The sequence below is a fragment of the Mandrillus leucophaeus genome, unplaced genomic scaffold (genome assembly GCF_000951045.1).
Source record: "Mandrillus leucophaeus isolate KB7577 unplaced genomic scaffold, Mleu.le_1.0 Scaffold348, whole genome shotgun sequence".
In the NCBI taxonomy this organism is placed as follows: domain Eukaryota; kingdom Metazoa; phylum Chordata; class Mammalia; order Primates; family Cercopithecidae; genus Mandrillus; species Mandrillus leucophaeus.
Genome location: NW_012103676.1, coordinates 1,105,653 through 1,122,545, shown reverse-complemented (window position 1 = coordinate 1,122,545; position 16,893 = coordinate 1,105,653). Strand labels below are relative to the sequence as shown.

General features: G+C 40.9%; 1 protein-coding gene and 1 pseudogene across 1 annotated transcript in view; one reads left to right on the top strand and one right to left on the bottom strand.

Moving 5' to 3' along the window:
• The first annotated feature begins 1,467 nt into the window (after positions 1-1,467).
• N4BP1 (NEDD4 binding protein 1) overlaps positions 1,468-16,893 on the top strand; it is a 67,598-nt gene continuing 52,172 nt past the window's right edge. Inside the window, exon 1 of the mRNA XM_011989141.1 lies at positions 1,468-1,520. The gene's annotated coding sequence lies outside the window, so the exon portion shown is untranslated. The remainder of the gene's footprint in view (positions 1,521-16,893) is intronic.
• Positions 4,478-4,965, bottom strand: LOC105546042 (annotated as a pseudogene).

The window sequence follows — 16,893 nt, the reverse complement described above, 5'->3', positions numbered from 1 at the left end:
AGTTCAAGACCAGCCTGACCAACATGGAGAAACCCTGTCTCTACTAACATTACAAAATTAGCTGGGTGGGGTGGCGCATGCCTGTAATCCCAGCTACTCAGGAGGCTGAGGCAGGAGAATTGCTTGAACCAGGGAGGTGGAGGTTGCGGTGAGCCAAGATCGCGCCATTGTACACCAGCCTGGGTAACAAGAGCAAACCGTCTCAAGAGAAAAAAAAGAACCCTTCTTTTAGATCAAAGAGCCACAAACTCAGAGTGCTTCCTGAGAACCAGGCAGGGAACCTGTGTAGGAAAGTGAGATGGTCGGGAGGAGGGACTGTGATGAATGAAGGCACAGGGCCCTGTTGGAGAGGGCGGATTCCCATGTGTATCGCATTAGTCAGTTACACAGTGGGGCTCAGTGATGTCCAGTGTTCTCATTAGGAGAAGCAAGGAGTCCGGATTTAATTATATATAACATTGTATTTCTTTAAGTGGCCGCTAATTTACATTTTTAAAATCATACACATCGAATTATATGAATAAAATATTTTTAAACTACATATTTGAAAAAACAGTTATATATGCCAAACAAAGCATGTCAGGGAACCTGAGCTTTGTTTTTATTTGTTTGTTTATTTTTTTGACCTGAGCTTTGGACTGCCTTTTTGAGACAGGGTCTCCAGGCTAGAGTACAGTGGTGTGATCTCAGCTCACTGAAACCTCTGCCTCCCAGGCTCAAGCGATCCTCTTAGCCTCCTGAGCAGCTGGGACTACAGGCATGTGCCACCATGCCCATGGTGTATTTTTGTATTTTTGGTAGAGATGGCATCTCACTATGCTGCCCTGGCTAATCTTGAATTCCCGGGCTCAAATGATCCTCCCACCTCAGGATCCCAAAGTGCTAGGATTACAGGCATGAGCCACCATGCCTAGCCCATATGTTTCTAATACTTGAAGAGGGCAGTTGAAGGCTCCAGTGGCGTACAGTACAGTCTCAGTGCTAGTTCATCCCCAGAGAGGGAGCGCAAGAGCTCCGAAACAGTGGGATGTGTTAGGTGCAGTGGAACTGCTGCAGACTGAAAACATAAAAAGGACTGGGATGAAGTAAAGACCAAGGAAGGTTAGATAGTATGAACTTACAGTGTCACTTGAGCCAGAAACTCTCAAGTAGGTAATGTTTTCCCCGACTCAAGAGGTTTGTGATGCCAGTACACAAGGATTGGAGGTAAGGGGGTCTGAAGTACAATAGAGCAAGGCACACTGGGGCCCAGGAAATATTTTTGAAGAGGTCAGCCTTGTTCAAGCTAGGACAGGGAAACAGATGAAAGCAGAAAGGGCGGAATGAGCCGCGAGGATTAAGGGAGGGACAAGACCTTTGACCCTGTGTCCTCTGAAACCCAGAGGGTCATGCACACAGGGAAATTAAGTATTGGAGAATTCTGGAGGTTGTAATCAGAGTAATTTCAGAGCTTGGAATCTTGGATGTAAAGGAATTCTGAGGATGACTCTGAGGGCCAGGGGGTGCCTCGGTAGTTGTGGGTGAGCTGCAAGTGTTCCATACATCTTAGAGAAGTGAGAAAATAGAGGAGATGGCAATGTGAAGTATCTGGAGCTAGTGCTATGCTGGGGTCACCGAAGTCCATAGCAAGAAACTGGGTGCTAACAGTCAGTGAAGCCTGGCTGGTTAACAGATAAAAGAAGTAATTGGAAGTAAATGGCACAGCTACTTGTTTGGGGTCTCCATGAACTTTTAAGGTGTGGAGTTTGCTGACCACAGCTGCCCATCAGTTGATGCTTAGCTTCAGGCATTACTTGATGGCAGTGAGTAGCCACCCAGAGGCCTAGCCAGTGCCCTAAACAGTACGAGCCTGGAGGACTTCAAGCAGAGTCCTGGGGAGGACTACTCAGTCTTAAAATGTTGAAGTTACAGTACACCCGTGAAACTCAGGCAGGCTACTACCCAGTCCATTTTTAATTTGTGAGAAAAAGAGAGGGTGTTTAAGAACAGCTAGTAATTAACGTTTTCCCAGTTTTACTTACGTTTTTATGGAGTAAGGTAAGAATGAAAAAAAAAAAAGTAATTAAAGTAGAAGTGGCCTAATGCAGTACTGACTTCAGAAGGTTCAAGTTGACCAGGTACTGTTTTACTACCCTTTCGGTTAGAAGAGCCTGGTACCTGGTTTCGTCTGTGCGTGTGTGAGATGGGATTTGGTTGTGTCACCCGGCTGGAGAGCAATGGTGTAATTTCAGCTCCCTGCAGCCTTGCCCTCCCAGGCTCAAGTGATCCTCCCACATCAGCCTTCTGAGTAGCTGGGACTGTAGGCACGTGCCACCATGCTGGGCTTTTTTTTTTTTTTTTTTAAGAGATGGGGTTTCCTCATGTTGCCCAGGTGGGTTTCATGAATTCTTGAGCAGTTGATTTGTTCATGAAGGAAAGAATTCATAGATGTAATACTGGGTAGTGACATGGAGTTTCTGTTTTGATTTTACTAGGAAGAAGGTTGGTGGCCTTTTTGCACTTCCCAGAATATTTTTTACTCACCGTGGTTGTGAAGATCATCTTCTTAAGAAAGAGTGGTTTGTTCAGTCTCTTCTTAGGGCTAACATTTTGGGGTTATACCAGAATGTCGAAATAAGGGATACTGGTATTGCTTATGCTCGGGTCAGAAGTGATTGTCTGTAGCTTCCTCTTTCTTGTCCATTTCCCAGCCAGTATTGTAGGATTGTAATTAAATCAAGGACCACATCTTGTTCTGTGTTGGCTTTTTATGAAATTGATGTAATCATAGAAGGCTGGCAGTCTTGAGTTTCAAGAACAAAATTGTAGGGGGGATATCCTCACAGTAATTAATTTAAAAACTTTTTGTAAAATCAGTTTTTTGTAGTTGTGTTATTTTTGTTGTTGTTATTGTTTGTTTTTTGTTTTTTGAGACAGGGTCTCACTCTGTCGCCCAGGCTGGAGTGCAGTGGCATGATCTCGGCTCACTGCAACCTCTGCCTTTTGGGTTCCAGTGATTCTCCCACCTCAACCTCCTGGTTAGCTGGGAGTTCAGGCGTGCGCCACCATGCCCAGCTAATTTTTGTGTTTTTTGTTAGAGACAAGGTTTCACTATGTTGGCCAGGCTGATCTTGAACTTCTGGCCTCAAGTGATCTGCCTGCCTTGGCCTCCCAGAGTGGTAGGATTACAGGCATGAGCCACTGCACCTGGCCAAAAATCAGTTTTTCATATGGAAACAACATAAAGGAATTTTTTTGGCTTAAAGAAACTGAATTTAGCTGGGCTTGTGGCATGTGCTTGTAGTCCTAGCTACTTAGGAGGCTGAGGCAGTAGGATTGCTTGAGTCCAGTACTTCCAAGTCTGTAGTGAGTTATGATTGTACCATTGTACTCCAGCCTGGGTAACAGCAAGATCTTGTCTCTTGAAGACCAAAAAAAACACAAAACAACAACTACAAAAAACACCTTTTTTTAGAAAGATTCCGGTTTCATTCGGTCTTAGTGCTGACAGAATTAGTAATTTACATTACTTGATGAATAAGAGCTGTAGGAATAAATTCACGTCTGAAAGTATGAAAGTAATTTGTGATTATAGCATCTTTTGATTGAATTACCTACCAGTCTTCTGGGATCTTTATCCATTCTTGAATCAGCACTTTTTTTTTTTTAACTTTTTAAATGGTATTATTTTATGTGCAAATAATGAACAGATGTTGTACCCGTAAATTCTACTTTCCAAAAACAGGGGCGTTTAAAAGGAAAACTACATAATAACTTTTAAAAGGCACTGGGATTCCTCTGCTTCTAGATCATTGCTAGGCTAGAAAAATAAAGTTTGTTCTACCAGGAATAACAAGTTAGAACTGAGTATTCTCCAAAGTGGAAATTGAAGCATGTGGTGCCATTCCAGCCAAAGATTATTCAGTTCTAATTCCCAGCATCCACAACTACCTATCAGAACGGTTACACCAGGTCAGAACAGTCCAGCATAATTCAGCTTCATCAGACAATGCCATTATGCTCTTCTAAGATGCAAATAAACCAAAACAGGGAATACTAAAATCAAAATAATATTTGACACTGTCATACAAACTGTTAGTTCCTTGTTGTATCTGCCTTTCCATAGGATGAATAAAGGGAATATTTGGCTGCAAATAATATTTTATTTTATATATCTCTAGCCATGATTTTTTTCATTAGTTATTATACAAATGCTGCCTAGTGCCATTATCCAATTGGCATAACATTTATGTCCACAATTCACTTCTATAGTTATAAGTAGAATTTTCATGATTTACATATCTATCAGTGAAGATTTAACGCTGAGATGCAAGCTAACATCTGTAATATCTGATGTTTTGTAGATGGCAGTGTAGGAAAGATATATTTTAATCACTTCTCATTTAAGTGACCTTATGTAAAAAATAAATAATTTAGCAGTTCCAAGTATCCAAAGGGCATTTTCAAATGTACATAAAAGAAATGATTACAGAGATTTTTAAGAAGCATCTTTGATATCCGCATCCTCTTGTAACTGCTGTACTGTTTTCTCTTCCAACTGCTTCCCTTTGCCTGCAAGAGGGGCTCGGATAAGATGTATGTTTTGCTTGACTTCTTTGATATCCTGAACTTTCTGTAGCTCTTTGCTTTTCTTCAATCTGTTCATTATAAATTTAGCTTGGCGTTTCTGTTTGATCTCTTCAACTCTCTTCATTGCTTCAATAGTTTTATTCCATAGCTTTCACTGGTATTTGATGGTTTCATTTCTATGTTTTTCATATTCAAATGAATTATCCGCTGTAAGCTCTTTGCCACCTGCTTTCCGGAATGCTTTGGTCCATCTAACTTTGCGAGGATTGTGCTTTTTAAAGTTTTTATGAGATTTAGATTTACAGAATCCGAACACCTTGCAATTGTTGCAGATGAACATCATGCCATGGCCAGGGTAGATGGGCCTGAACAGAAATAACACTTCTCGATACACATGTTGGACCTGCATGGGTCCCCACCAACCAAATGCCAAGCTTGAGAAGAATCAGCATATTTAATTCACAGTATGTTTCATTCTTGACCCTGATATTTTTTAAATTAAGAAAATGAAATTGTTACTTTGTTATAATAGGTAGGTTAATGAAAATCGATATATCTCTATTAGGTAATGAATTTGCCTGCAATAATAGAAGCCTATACAAAATAAGGGTTTTCTTTCATTTAAAAAGTCTAAAGCAGCAGTCCAAGAGTGAGTAATGATTACAAACTTTACCCTTATGGTCACAAAATGACCGCTGCAGCTCCAGCCATCAGGTCTCTCAAGAAGGAAGGATGGAAGAGGAGGTAACAGTTTTCTAGAAAACCCTAGCGGGTTTCTGCTTACCTCTAGTTGGCTGGAACTATATCATGTGACCACTAGTAGTAAAGCAAGCTATGAAATGTTCAGTTTTACCTAGGCACATCGCTACCCTGAACAAAATATGATTACATTATTTTCCATGTGTTTTAAAAATTTTAATTCCTAAAAAGTGAGCATAAGCCAGTGCGGTGGCTCACGCCTGTAATCCTAACACTTTGGGAGGCTGAGGTGGGCGGATCATGAGGTCAGGAGATCAAGACCATCCTGGTTAACACAGTGAAATCCCATCTCTACTAAAAATACCAAAAAAAAAAAAAAAAAAAAAAAGTGAGCATATAGCAAGCATTCATTTAACTCATTTGTGAAGGAACCAGCTGGATTGGAAAACTAGTTCAAGGAGCATTGGAGGAAATGAGTATAGGTGCTGAAAAAACGGTATTAGAATAAGATTGCTAGATTTGGGTGCAAAACTGGTGAATGTCCTTGTGAGAATGTAGGAATAACTGACTCAGTTTCTCCTGCTTACGCAGACTCTAACATGCTTCTGACACGAGATGTGTGGGAGTTTTCCTCTTAGCCTCTATTTTGCCAAAATATGTGAAGAAACAACCATACCCCCATTAGCTCCTTAGGAATTCTGACATAGGTTTTAAAAACAGTTGCAGTTACTTGCTTAGGAGTCATCCCTGCTTAGTGCAACTATAGTTGCAGCCCTGGTCCTGTGACCCCGGTATCAGATGGGGATGAGGGGTGGGGGCAGTGGGAATTGAAGTGATATTAGAAAGAAAGAAAAAATTATAGTTGTTAATCCAATATGCCACTCAGATATACCAGTTCTCCAAGCTTGTACCCTAATTCCATCAACTTTACTTTCCTAACTTTAGCCTCTATTAGGACTTCATGAACAGGTTTTGGTTTTACTATACTAGGTAGGGGAAGTGTTTCCCCACCAGACGTAACATCCGTTTCCATAAAGCATTCAAGTAAAGGCGATACAACTTTTTAACTTAAAGCCTGTTTATTACCGTTCCAGTTTATATAATCCTGTCAACGCTTACCTTTTCATATTCTCCCAATCTAGTATCCCTAGTCGGGGCTTTCTTCGCCTTTGGATCATAGGACTCCTTATATCAAGGAGTTTCAGGGATTTATCTTCACCACCCCCGAAGGTTTTAACCACTTGTGTGCAGAGGCTCTGAGTCCCCGGCCAGAGGGTAAGCAAAGGGACCCTTGTGCTTTATCAATTTTGCCTTGATTAATCTCCCTAGGCAATTTCAGGTCAGATTTCTCATTGTAATCTTTGCCTTCTGACTTTAAATTTCTCCAACGTGGGACAAATTGAGGGACCAAGAGGGGCTCCCTTAGACCTACCTTATTTTTCAGTAATGTTGTATTAAATCTTTTAGTCTCATTAATTTCATTTTATTCATGCCATTTCTTAATAACCACCCTGCTGAGAGGAGTCCTGTGACTCTCCACCTTCTTTTCCTTTTTTGTATCACCCCATCAATGATTTTTTACTCACCTTGTTAATGATCCCGTAAAAATTTTCCTGGAAGGAGTCTTTTGACTCTCCTCCCTGCCTTTTGCCATTCTTTTGTTAATTAATGTTTTTATTCATGTCTGTAAGACCTAATGAAGCTAAGGAAGCAACCTGATATGGCTTCCTCAATTTTCTGGTTTTGCAGCAGTAAGGTTATGTGAGGGGTTCCACCCTAAAGGACACCCTTAAGCACAGCACTTACCAATTTCCTGAGAAAAACATCTTAAGCAATTCTTAAAAGACCTGGGAAGCAGGCATATTTGCTGAACGAGTGTCCCAGTCACTTTAAAGCCAGTCCCATAAGGCATGCACATCAGTTGCTTTGTCTGGGATGTTCCACTTGGCATTTATAGAGGGAGTTGGGTAGTCCCCCTTCTCAGGGGAGCCTTTTATCTAGTCCACCAGCCTGGCTGTTTGCTCAGGAATAACCATGTTTGTCTGGATCATGTATAGCCATGTAATTGTTCCATTGTGAGCCATGCATTCTGCATCCACCAAAACTTTTCTCCACTTTGCAGCGTTATACAGAAGCTTATGCATGCATAGATTTGTTGCCTCATGTCCACAGCAAGTCAATATGCACAGACACTGGGTTGCAGTAGAAAAAGAGGTTTATTTGTAGGGCCACTAAATGACGAGACATGAGGAAACCTCAACTCTGACTCCCTAAGGGGTTTGGGGCATTAGGGTGTTTAAAGGTTTTGAAGTGGGCCAAAGTGGAGAGATCATTCATTGGTTAGAGTGCAGGGTGAAGTCATGGGACAGGTTGAAGAAGAAGCTGTATTCTCATGCTGATTCTATTCCTCTCTGGGGATGGTCAAACCAGTTAGCATTAGCTGTTCTGCTGGAATTTGACATCTGAAAAACATCCTTAGCAATTCTTAAAAGCCTTATGATTCTAAGGTCAGAAATTTTATCTATAGGAAAATAGGGATGCAAATTTTCAGTGTCTACTGCTACATGACTTTCGGTTACAAGGAAGTAGGTCTAAGTTCAGCTTCATTAACACTTAATTATAACTATCTTTCTGCCCAGAATTCTTGTTAATCCTGTGAGGACAGCTTCATATACCCTAAATTCAGAATCTGTCTTAGTAATGGCTTTTCAGGAGGTTGATACCAATGTATCTGTCCAGCGGGTTCACCTTGCCCTCTGCCTAAACAGAGCTGATTTATCAAGATGGGAATTGCAATGGAGAAAGAGTAATTCACGCAGAGCTGGAGACTGGAGTTCTATTACTACTCAAATCAGTTTCTCCACATTTGGGGATCAGAGTTTTTAAAGATAATTTGGCGGGTAGGGGCTTGGGAAGTGGGGAGTGCTGATTGGTCAGGCTGAAGATGGGGTTGAGTCAGATTGTGGGACTGGGTGGTGTCAGCTGATCCATTGATAGCAGAGTCTGCAAAATATCTCAACCACTGATCTTAGTAATGTTGTCCCCAGGAGCAATTTGGTGAAGTTCAGACTCTTGGAGCCAGAAGCTGTATGACCCCTAAACCATCATTTCTAATCTTGTAGCTAATTTGTTAGTCCTGCAAAGGCAGACTGGTCCCCAGACAAGAAGGGGGTCTTTTCGGGAAAGGGCTATTACCAGTTTTGTTTCAGAGTCAAACCATAAACTGAATTCCTTGCCAAGGTTAGTTCCAGCCTACGTCCAGGAGTGAGCAAGGACAGCTCAAATGTTAGAAGCAAGATGGAGTCGGTCAAGTCTGATCTCTTTCACTGTCATAATTTCCTCAGTTACAGTTTTTGCAAAGGCGGTTTCAATCCTTCCCTTCGGGTTTAACAGCACCTTATTCTTAAGGTGTGGGCTATGAAGTTGGGAAAGGGCCGTCAGTCACTCTGCCTTCTTTCTCCTAACCGGGAGTAGTGGGGGAAGGTGTTGACCCCACAGTGAGAGGAGTGGAACTGCTTTGCATCTGTCTTGAGTGTACTCACACGGGCCAGGCTGAGATTCCAAGGCTTCATGACAAAGGTGTTAGCATTCTCATCTATGGTTTTAGTACAGCATTTAAGCGGACAGTGTACTATAAATGCTGAGTTCTAGGGTAAAGAGTGCAAATTCCAGTTTTTAAAAGTAAAGATTTGAAAGCATTAGCTTGGGGCATTGTGGCTCACCAAAATCTAAATTGCAAAGGAAAAAAAGTAAAATAAAAACTCAAAAACAATAACAGGCATACTATAGTTTTTGAAACACAATTTTTCTCTCCCAGTCCTTATTTTTATTAGCAACAAATCATGATAGGACTGATTTGTTTGCAAAATAAACTTTAGTTATTATACTTGGCCTGATTTATTCCATAGAACACAGCAAGAATAATTATTTCTCACATAGGCCTTTTAATTGGCTTTGATGGAATTCAGTTCCATAAGGAACCTCAGTTAAGACTTTTTTAAAGCCAAGCCCATTCATGGGTTTATACCCTCAGATAGCTATGAGTTGGGTAAATTCCTCTCCTCTTGAGGTCCCAAGATAACTTGGGGCTCCTGGGCCTGTCAGAAAGTGACATTCTTTACTTACCACAGGTCAGAAACCCTGTACAGGTACTGTGTCAACAAGGTGTGAGGTCAGTTTTCCCAAGGGGCTTTTATTGGCTCTACAAGTCAAGTTTGATTCCTTAAAGGAAAGCACGCCATTCCAGTCAAAGCCTTGGTAAAATAACCAGTTTCTCCAATTGTGTCCTGTTAGAAAAGAAAACATTCTTGTTGCACTTATGTAAGTAACTGTATCGCCATAAGTTAAAAATACAAATAGTTTCCAAATTCTGGAGAAACTTTTGAGGCAGAGTCTCACTGTGTTGTCCAGGCTGGAGTGCAACAGCACGATCTCAACTCACTACAACCTCTGCCCCCTGGGTTCAAGAAATTCTCCTGCCTCCCTAATACCTGGAATTATAGTCCTGCACTACAATGCCTGGCTAATTTTTGTACCTTTAGTAGAGATGGGGTTTTTGCCATGTTGGCCAGGCTGGTCTCGAACTCCTGGCCTCAAGTGATCTGCCCGCCTCAGCTTCCCAAAGTGCTGGGATTACAGGCGTGAGCCACCACGCTTGGCTCTGAAAAAACAAGAAGGATCAACTTTTTAAGCAAAAAAAGTGAAGAAAAAGATTACTTCAGTTTTCTGTTCGGTCCATTCAGTTAACTCCTGTTCTGCTTGATATTCATGAATATTTTAGCTATCCCTGAGAGTCCTGAAAGTTTTTTTTTATTTTAATGTCACAGTCTCCAGCATTATTAGAAACTTGCATTCAAGGGCACCTGTCGAAGTTTTATAGCTAATTATAAAACCGTTTTCTAAAGAGGATCAAAACAAGACAATTGTCTGTGGATGAAAAAACATTTTAGGGCAGCCACAGTCAAAGACACAATTGACAAGGAAATTTGTTACCTCTGTGGCACACAATAATTAACATAACAATTGTAATATTATTGATAACATATGGTGAGGCATATCAGAATTATAGGAATCTCATACAGTTTTACAACACATATTAATAACATATTTATATGAATATAACCCAAAGAGAATTAAATACCATTTTATATTTGACAGTGTTTCCTTTGTTGAAAACACTGGATATCAGAAGGGCACAGTGGCTCATACTTACAATCCCAGCACTTTGGGAAGTCGAGGCGGGCAGTTCACTTGAGGCCAGGAGTTGGAGACCAGGCTGGCCAACATGGTGAAACCCCGTCTGTACCAAAAAATACAAAAATTAGCTGAGTGTGGTGGTGTACGCCTATAATCCCAACTACTTGGGAAGCTGAGGCATGAGAATTGCTTGAACCCAGGAGGCAGAGGTTGCAGTGAGCCAAGATTGTGCCACTGCACTCCAGCCTGGGCAACAGAGCAAGACCTTGTCTCAAAAAAACAGCACTGGATATTCACAAAGTAGAATCCCAGGTCACCATAAGTCATTCGTTTAACCAAAATGATAACTCACAAATTTTAAAACAGGAAAAACCTTTACTCTGGTAGAGAGGAGACTCAGCTTTCCAAATAATAAGATCCAGTGAAGATGGCATGATGCCAACTGAATTTGTCTTTTCTCTCCACACTGCCCCCTGCCTTTTTTGTAGTTTACTTAAAAGGCAAACAAAAACCTTTTGTTATCTTTTAATGTTACATAAAAATTCTTTTCAAAAGAGAAAACCAGATTTAATGTTTGCATTAGTGCATCTTTAAAATGCTAACGCTAGGTGATTTTGTTGTTGTTGTTTGTTTTTTTTTTTTTTTGAGACAGAGTCTTGCTCTGTTGCCTAGGCTGGAGGGCAGTGGCACAATCTCAGCTCACTGCAACCTCTGCCTACCGGGTTCAAGCAACTCTTTTGTCTCAGCCTCCTGAATAGCTGGCACTACAGGCGCTGCCACCACACCTGGCTAATTTTTAGTAGAGATGGTGTTTCACCATATTGGTCAGGCTAGTCTCAAACTCCTGACCTCAGGTGCTGTCTGCCTGCCACAGCCTCCCAAAGTGCTGGGATTACAGGCGTGAGCCACCATGCCTAGCCTAAATTTAGTTTAATAGCATTTTACAAATCTATTCAGTTTTAATTAGTTTGACCATAAGGTAAAATTCTTATAAACCTTTTATAACCCTTTACAATATTTTTTTTGTTAAAGAGCAGAACAGTGTTTCAGGAAAACTCCGTTGCATTTTTATTCCAATGTTCAATTTATGGAAAAACAGAATAACACCTCTTTAGCCAATATGTTTACACACATTAATTTTTTATAAACCTTTCACAACTCGTTTAAACCTTTAGATTTTTCCTTCCTCACTTAACACAATCCTTTAACCCTCTAAACTTAGGCAAGAAATTCATATGCCCATGCCTTCTTAATATCTTTTACCAGAAGTACATTCTACTTTCCTTACACACCTTGTACGTAGAACTGTTTCTTCAGTAGTCTCAAATACATGTTATGCTGTTAACTGTTAGCAACTTTTACTTTCAGTGAAAAACGTGGTTAGTAAACAATTGTAATTATGTACCAGGTGTGGAGCCTAGGACAGACACCAGTCAGAAGTGCAGATAAGATCTGACTTTCCAGCATAGCCAGGGGACTTGGCTGTCTCTTATACACATCTGATGTGAGCATAGCCAGGGGACTTGGCTAACTCCACATGTCCCCAGACTTTACCTAGCTGTAAAGTAGGCAGGTTGTAAAGTCATAGTGGCAGTTCATGAAGTATTTAGGAGACCTAATAACCTTTAAATTGTACAACGTTTCTTGCATAAATTCCCTTTCATGAATCCTTTCATGACTTAGACCATCTATGACATACTTGGACTTTCTGACTTGTCCTAACCATCCCTCTCTTTAAACAACCAGTCTTTTAACTTTAGGACAAGAATTTACCATACAGGATTGTTTTATATAAAATACTTTCTTTATGGGGGCTACTTTCACATGTCCCCAGGCCTTACCTAGAATGTAATGGCTCCGAGGTAGGTATATTGAACAATTTTCAAAAGTTAAAGAAACAGTTTATGACCTTAGAGCATTTAGCAAACCTAATATTTGATCTAATTTAGACGAAACGTCCAAATTTGGAAGATACTTTTATTTACCAGTAATCTTTAAAACTGTTTATTATCAAAAGATTACTAAAGTTATATGAACTAAAGGGCATTAGTTTTAGTTTTTCTGACAAAATGTCTGATTTAAGTGCTTATTTTTCTCTAAGCTAGTTAATGAGAGCTCTTTTATATAAACATCACATACAACACATACACAGACAGAATATCCAGTAGTTGTAACATTTTTCATTTGCCAGTTTCTTAAGTTGGATTACTGGCTTCAGGGCAGAACCCTTCAAGAAACAAGGCTAGGAAAGCATGCAGTTCCTAGGGCCTAAAAAGCAGGCACAGCTGGAAAGCAAAAACATTCTCAAAATTAAGGGTCCCATTTTTATATTGCATCCCGGATTTTCAAAAGGGAAATGCTGTTGGAGAAGACGGTGCAATGTTTTTACCATGCATTTAATTGCCTGACAACCCAAACCCAGTCAGCCCATTTTATTTTGTTTTTATTTTTGGTTTTTTGTGATGGAATCTTGCCCTGTCACCCAGGCTAGAGTGCAGTGGTGTGACCTTGGCTCATTGCAACCTTCACCTCCCGGCAATCAGCCCATTTTGTAATTAGACCATGCCCCGTGGGAGTCTCATCTCTCATTAGAGAGTGGGGATTTTTCCTCCTTACCTTCCAGGTGGCCAAGAGCATGCTTTTTTGATTAAAGCATACAGTGAGCCAAGTATCCCTCCATAACTGTTATTAGCCATCCCTTAAAGTATATTTTGTACCTAGTTATTACACACCAAGACTAAAACCTCTCTCATAATGCAGAGTAATTTCTGATACCCCCAAAACTTGGAAAAAAAAAAAAAAAAAAAGAATGTCAGGTAACATAATGTAAAGCTGAACAGAGCCTTAGATTTTGAGAGCAATCTATCCATTTTCAACTCATGGGGTTCCGTGAGGAAAACAGGTTTTGGTTTTTTTTTTCCCCAAAATGGAAGCTGTTAGAAATTATAGAAATTATCTTAAGTTCTCTCATGTGGGTATCAGGAGAGCAAAGTAGAGAAATAATTCAGTTGACTGAGAAGAAAAAAACTTTTTCTCAAAAACAACCAATATCCAAGAAGAAAAAAAAAAATCAAGGCATTTTAAAATATATATAGCTTGGATATCCATTTTTAATTAAGTTGATTTTAACCATAGAGCTCTTTTTAAAATTTTTTTTAAAAAATCTCTTATTGTCAGACTCTAGCCAGGACAGTCAATATTTCTGGCTTTTGAACTTTGCCACAGCTAACTTCCCATGTGAAATTAATAAATTTTAGCTAAGGTTATAACTTAACCATGAACTCACGAAGTGTTTCAAAGAGATGGTAAGCAGCTTCCTTTTACAAGATTTAGAATCTTCCCAAGGGTAGCTTGGAGAAAGAAAAATTTAAGACAGGAAATCAGAAGCTAGCCATTGGAGTGGGGGTAGGACCCTCAAAAAGTGGCAAAGTTACTGCAAATAACCAGAAAGGAATCATTTCCGAAGCCAAGAATTCAACCGGGGCTGCCCCTGTCAAAAGACAAAAGTCTTGTCTACTGAGTTACAACATTCAGTAGATTCTATTGCTCTTCCCAGAAGGTGCCTAGAGGAGCCAATTTCAAGCTCACAAAGGCTTTTAACTGCTCAAGATAATTTTTGACTTCTGTCAGTAGTTCCTTCAGAGATCGCCACCATATACAGAAACATACACAAAGACAAAACAAACAGAAGGGCTTCCAAATCAAGATCCCTAACCAAGAATTCCAGAGTACCCCTTCCAAACTATCCTCCTATTCTCTGTCTGAGAAATCTCCCCTAAATCTTCTGGATTGAGGAGAAGTCTCCCTAACTAAGACTCTTCCTACTAATTAGGGAGAGCCAACTGAGACCCCAAAGGAGCCGAACCAAGACAGACACTCCGTGGTGGAGCTGCAGACACATACCACACCATGGGGCTACAGAACCATTTGGGAGAAGGAAGGAACTGTGGCAGCGCCTAGGATACTCACTGAACCAGACACCCCATAATGGGGCTACAGACAGGCAGTCTGTGATAGGGCTACAGTTGTTGGACATCTCCCCAGGATTGTTTATCCATTGCGATTAAATTCATGCACATTGGGTTGGCAGTGCCCCCCGTCAGTAGAGATGGTGTCAGAATCAGCCGCCAGTCTGAAAGAACTAGGCAGCCACTTGGGCTGGCCTCTGGATCCATTGCCAGAGGGGTGCTACCAAACCACAGGCAGGTAGCCACAAGAGCAATCCCGGACAAGCCTCCAAATTCGTAACCGCCTAACAGGTTCACCTTGCCCTCTGCCTAGACAGAGCCAATGTATCAAGACGGTAATTGCAGTGGAGAAAGAGTAATATACACACAGCTGGCTGTGTGAAAGACTGGAGTTTTATTATTACTCAAATCCCTCTCCCCCAGCATTCGGGGATCGGTTTTTAAAGATGATTTGGCAGGTAAGGGCTTCGGAAGTGGGGAGTGCTGATTGGTCAGGTTGGAGATGGAATCATGGGGGTAAAAGTGAGGTTTTCTTGCTGTCTTCTGTTCCTGGGTGGTATGGCAGAATTGGTTGAGCCAGATTATGGGTCTGGGTGGTATCAGCTGATCCATTGAGTGCAGAGTCTGCGAAATATCTCAATCACTGATCTTAGGTTTTACAATAGTGATGTTATCCCCAGGAGCAATTTGGGGAGGTTCAGACTCTTGGAGCCGGAAGCTGTATGACTCCTAAACCATCATATCTAATCTTGTAGCTAATTTGTTAGTCCTGCAAAGGCAGACAGGTCCCCAGGCAAGAAGGGGATCTTTCCAAGAAAGGGCTGCTATCAGTTTTGTTTCACAGTCAAACCGTAAACTGAATTCCTTCCCAAGGTTATTTCGACCTACACCCAGGAATGAACAAGGACAGCTCAAAGGTTAGAATCAAGATGGAGTGGATTAGGTCTGATCTCTTTCACTGTCATAATTTCCTCAGTTATAATTTTTGCAAAAGTGGTTTCACCAGTCTACAAAGCAAATTCCTTTGGCAGGTTCTATACCCTTGTAGGGATCGAGGGAAGAGTTCCCCAGGTTGTTTTGTGATTATGACTGATGGGCTATAAATCGATTTTCTCACAACTCACTCCATGGGTTTTATTAATTAGCTAAGCAGCTCAAAGAACCCCAGGGAAGACATTTACTGGTTAATTGTAAAGGCTATTACAAAGGTTACAGATGAAGCGGTGCATAGGGGAAGGTATGAGGGAAAGGGCTTAGAGCTTCCATACCCTCTCCAGGAATGGCACCCTCCAGGATAGGTATTAGCTATCCTGAAACTCTCCAAAGCCAGTCCATTTGGGTTTTTATGGAAACCTCATTACATAGGCGTGATTGATTAAATCGTTGGCACTGATGATCAAACTAACCTTCAGCCCCTCTCCCCTCCCGGGAGGTTGGAAATAGAGCAGAAATCTCAACCCTGTCATCCTACTTTGGTCTCTCTGCTGACCAACCCCATCCTGAAGCTACCTGTGGATGCCAGTCATAGTTGAACTCATTAGCATATAAAAAAACTATCACTTTGAAATTCTAAGAATTTTAAAAGTTATATGCCAGGAAATATATATTTCACAGTATCATAGTCTTACAAGATAATGAAACCATGATATTTGGGATTGTCTTTTATGCCAGACAGAAATCATCTGTATCTATACTGGACAAAAATCTACAAGTTATAATGTAATTTCACAGATTCTGGATATTATTTAATATAAATATGTCAAGCAAAAAAATACATTCTCCTAGGATGTACATTGGCAAACTTTTTCTGTGAAGAGCCAAATGATAAATATAGACTTTGTGGACCACAAAGTCTTTGTTTTATATTCTTTTTTGTTTTGTTTTTTACAGCCCTTTAAAAATGTAAAAACTATTTTGACCTCGGGTTGTATATACAAAATAGTCCAAGAGCTGGATTTGCACAAACCAGTATGGTAGCCACTACCCCATGTGGCTGTCTAAATTACTTCAGTGAAATTAAATACTCAGTTCCTTGGTTGCATTTCAAGTGCTAGTGGTCCCATGTAACTAGTGGCCACCAATTTGGATTGTACAGCTATAGGACATTTCCATCATTGCAGAAGTTATTTTAGACAGTGCTGCCCTAAAGTATGAAGTAATCCTTGATTGGGCCTGCTACAGAATAGTGTGATATTGAAGCTGGGCACGGTGGCTAACACCTGTAATCCCACCACTTTGGGAGGTCGAGGCAGTTGGATCACTTGAGGTCATGAGTTCGAGACCAGCCTGGCCAATATGGTGAAAGCACGTCTCTACTAAAAATACAAAAAATAGCCAGGCATGGTGGCGGGTGCCTGTAATCCCAGCCACTTGGGAGGCTGAGGCAGGAGAATTGCTTGAACCCGAGAGGCGGAGGTTGCTGTGAGCCAAGATCCTGCCATTGCACTCCAGCCTGGGTGAC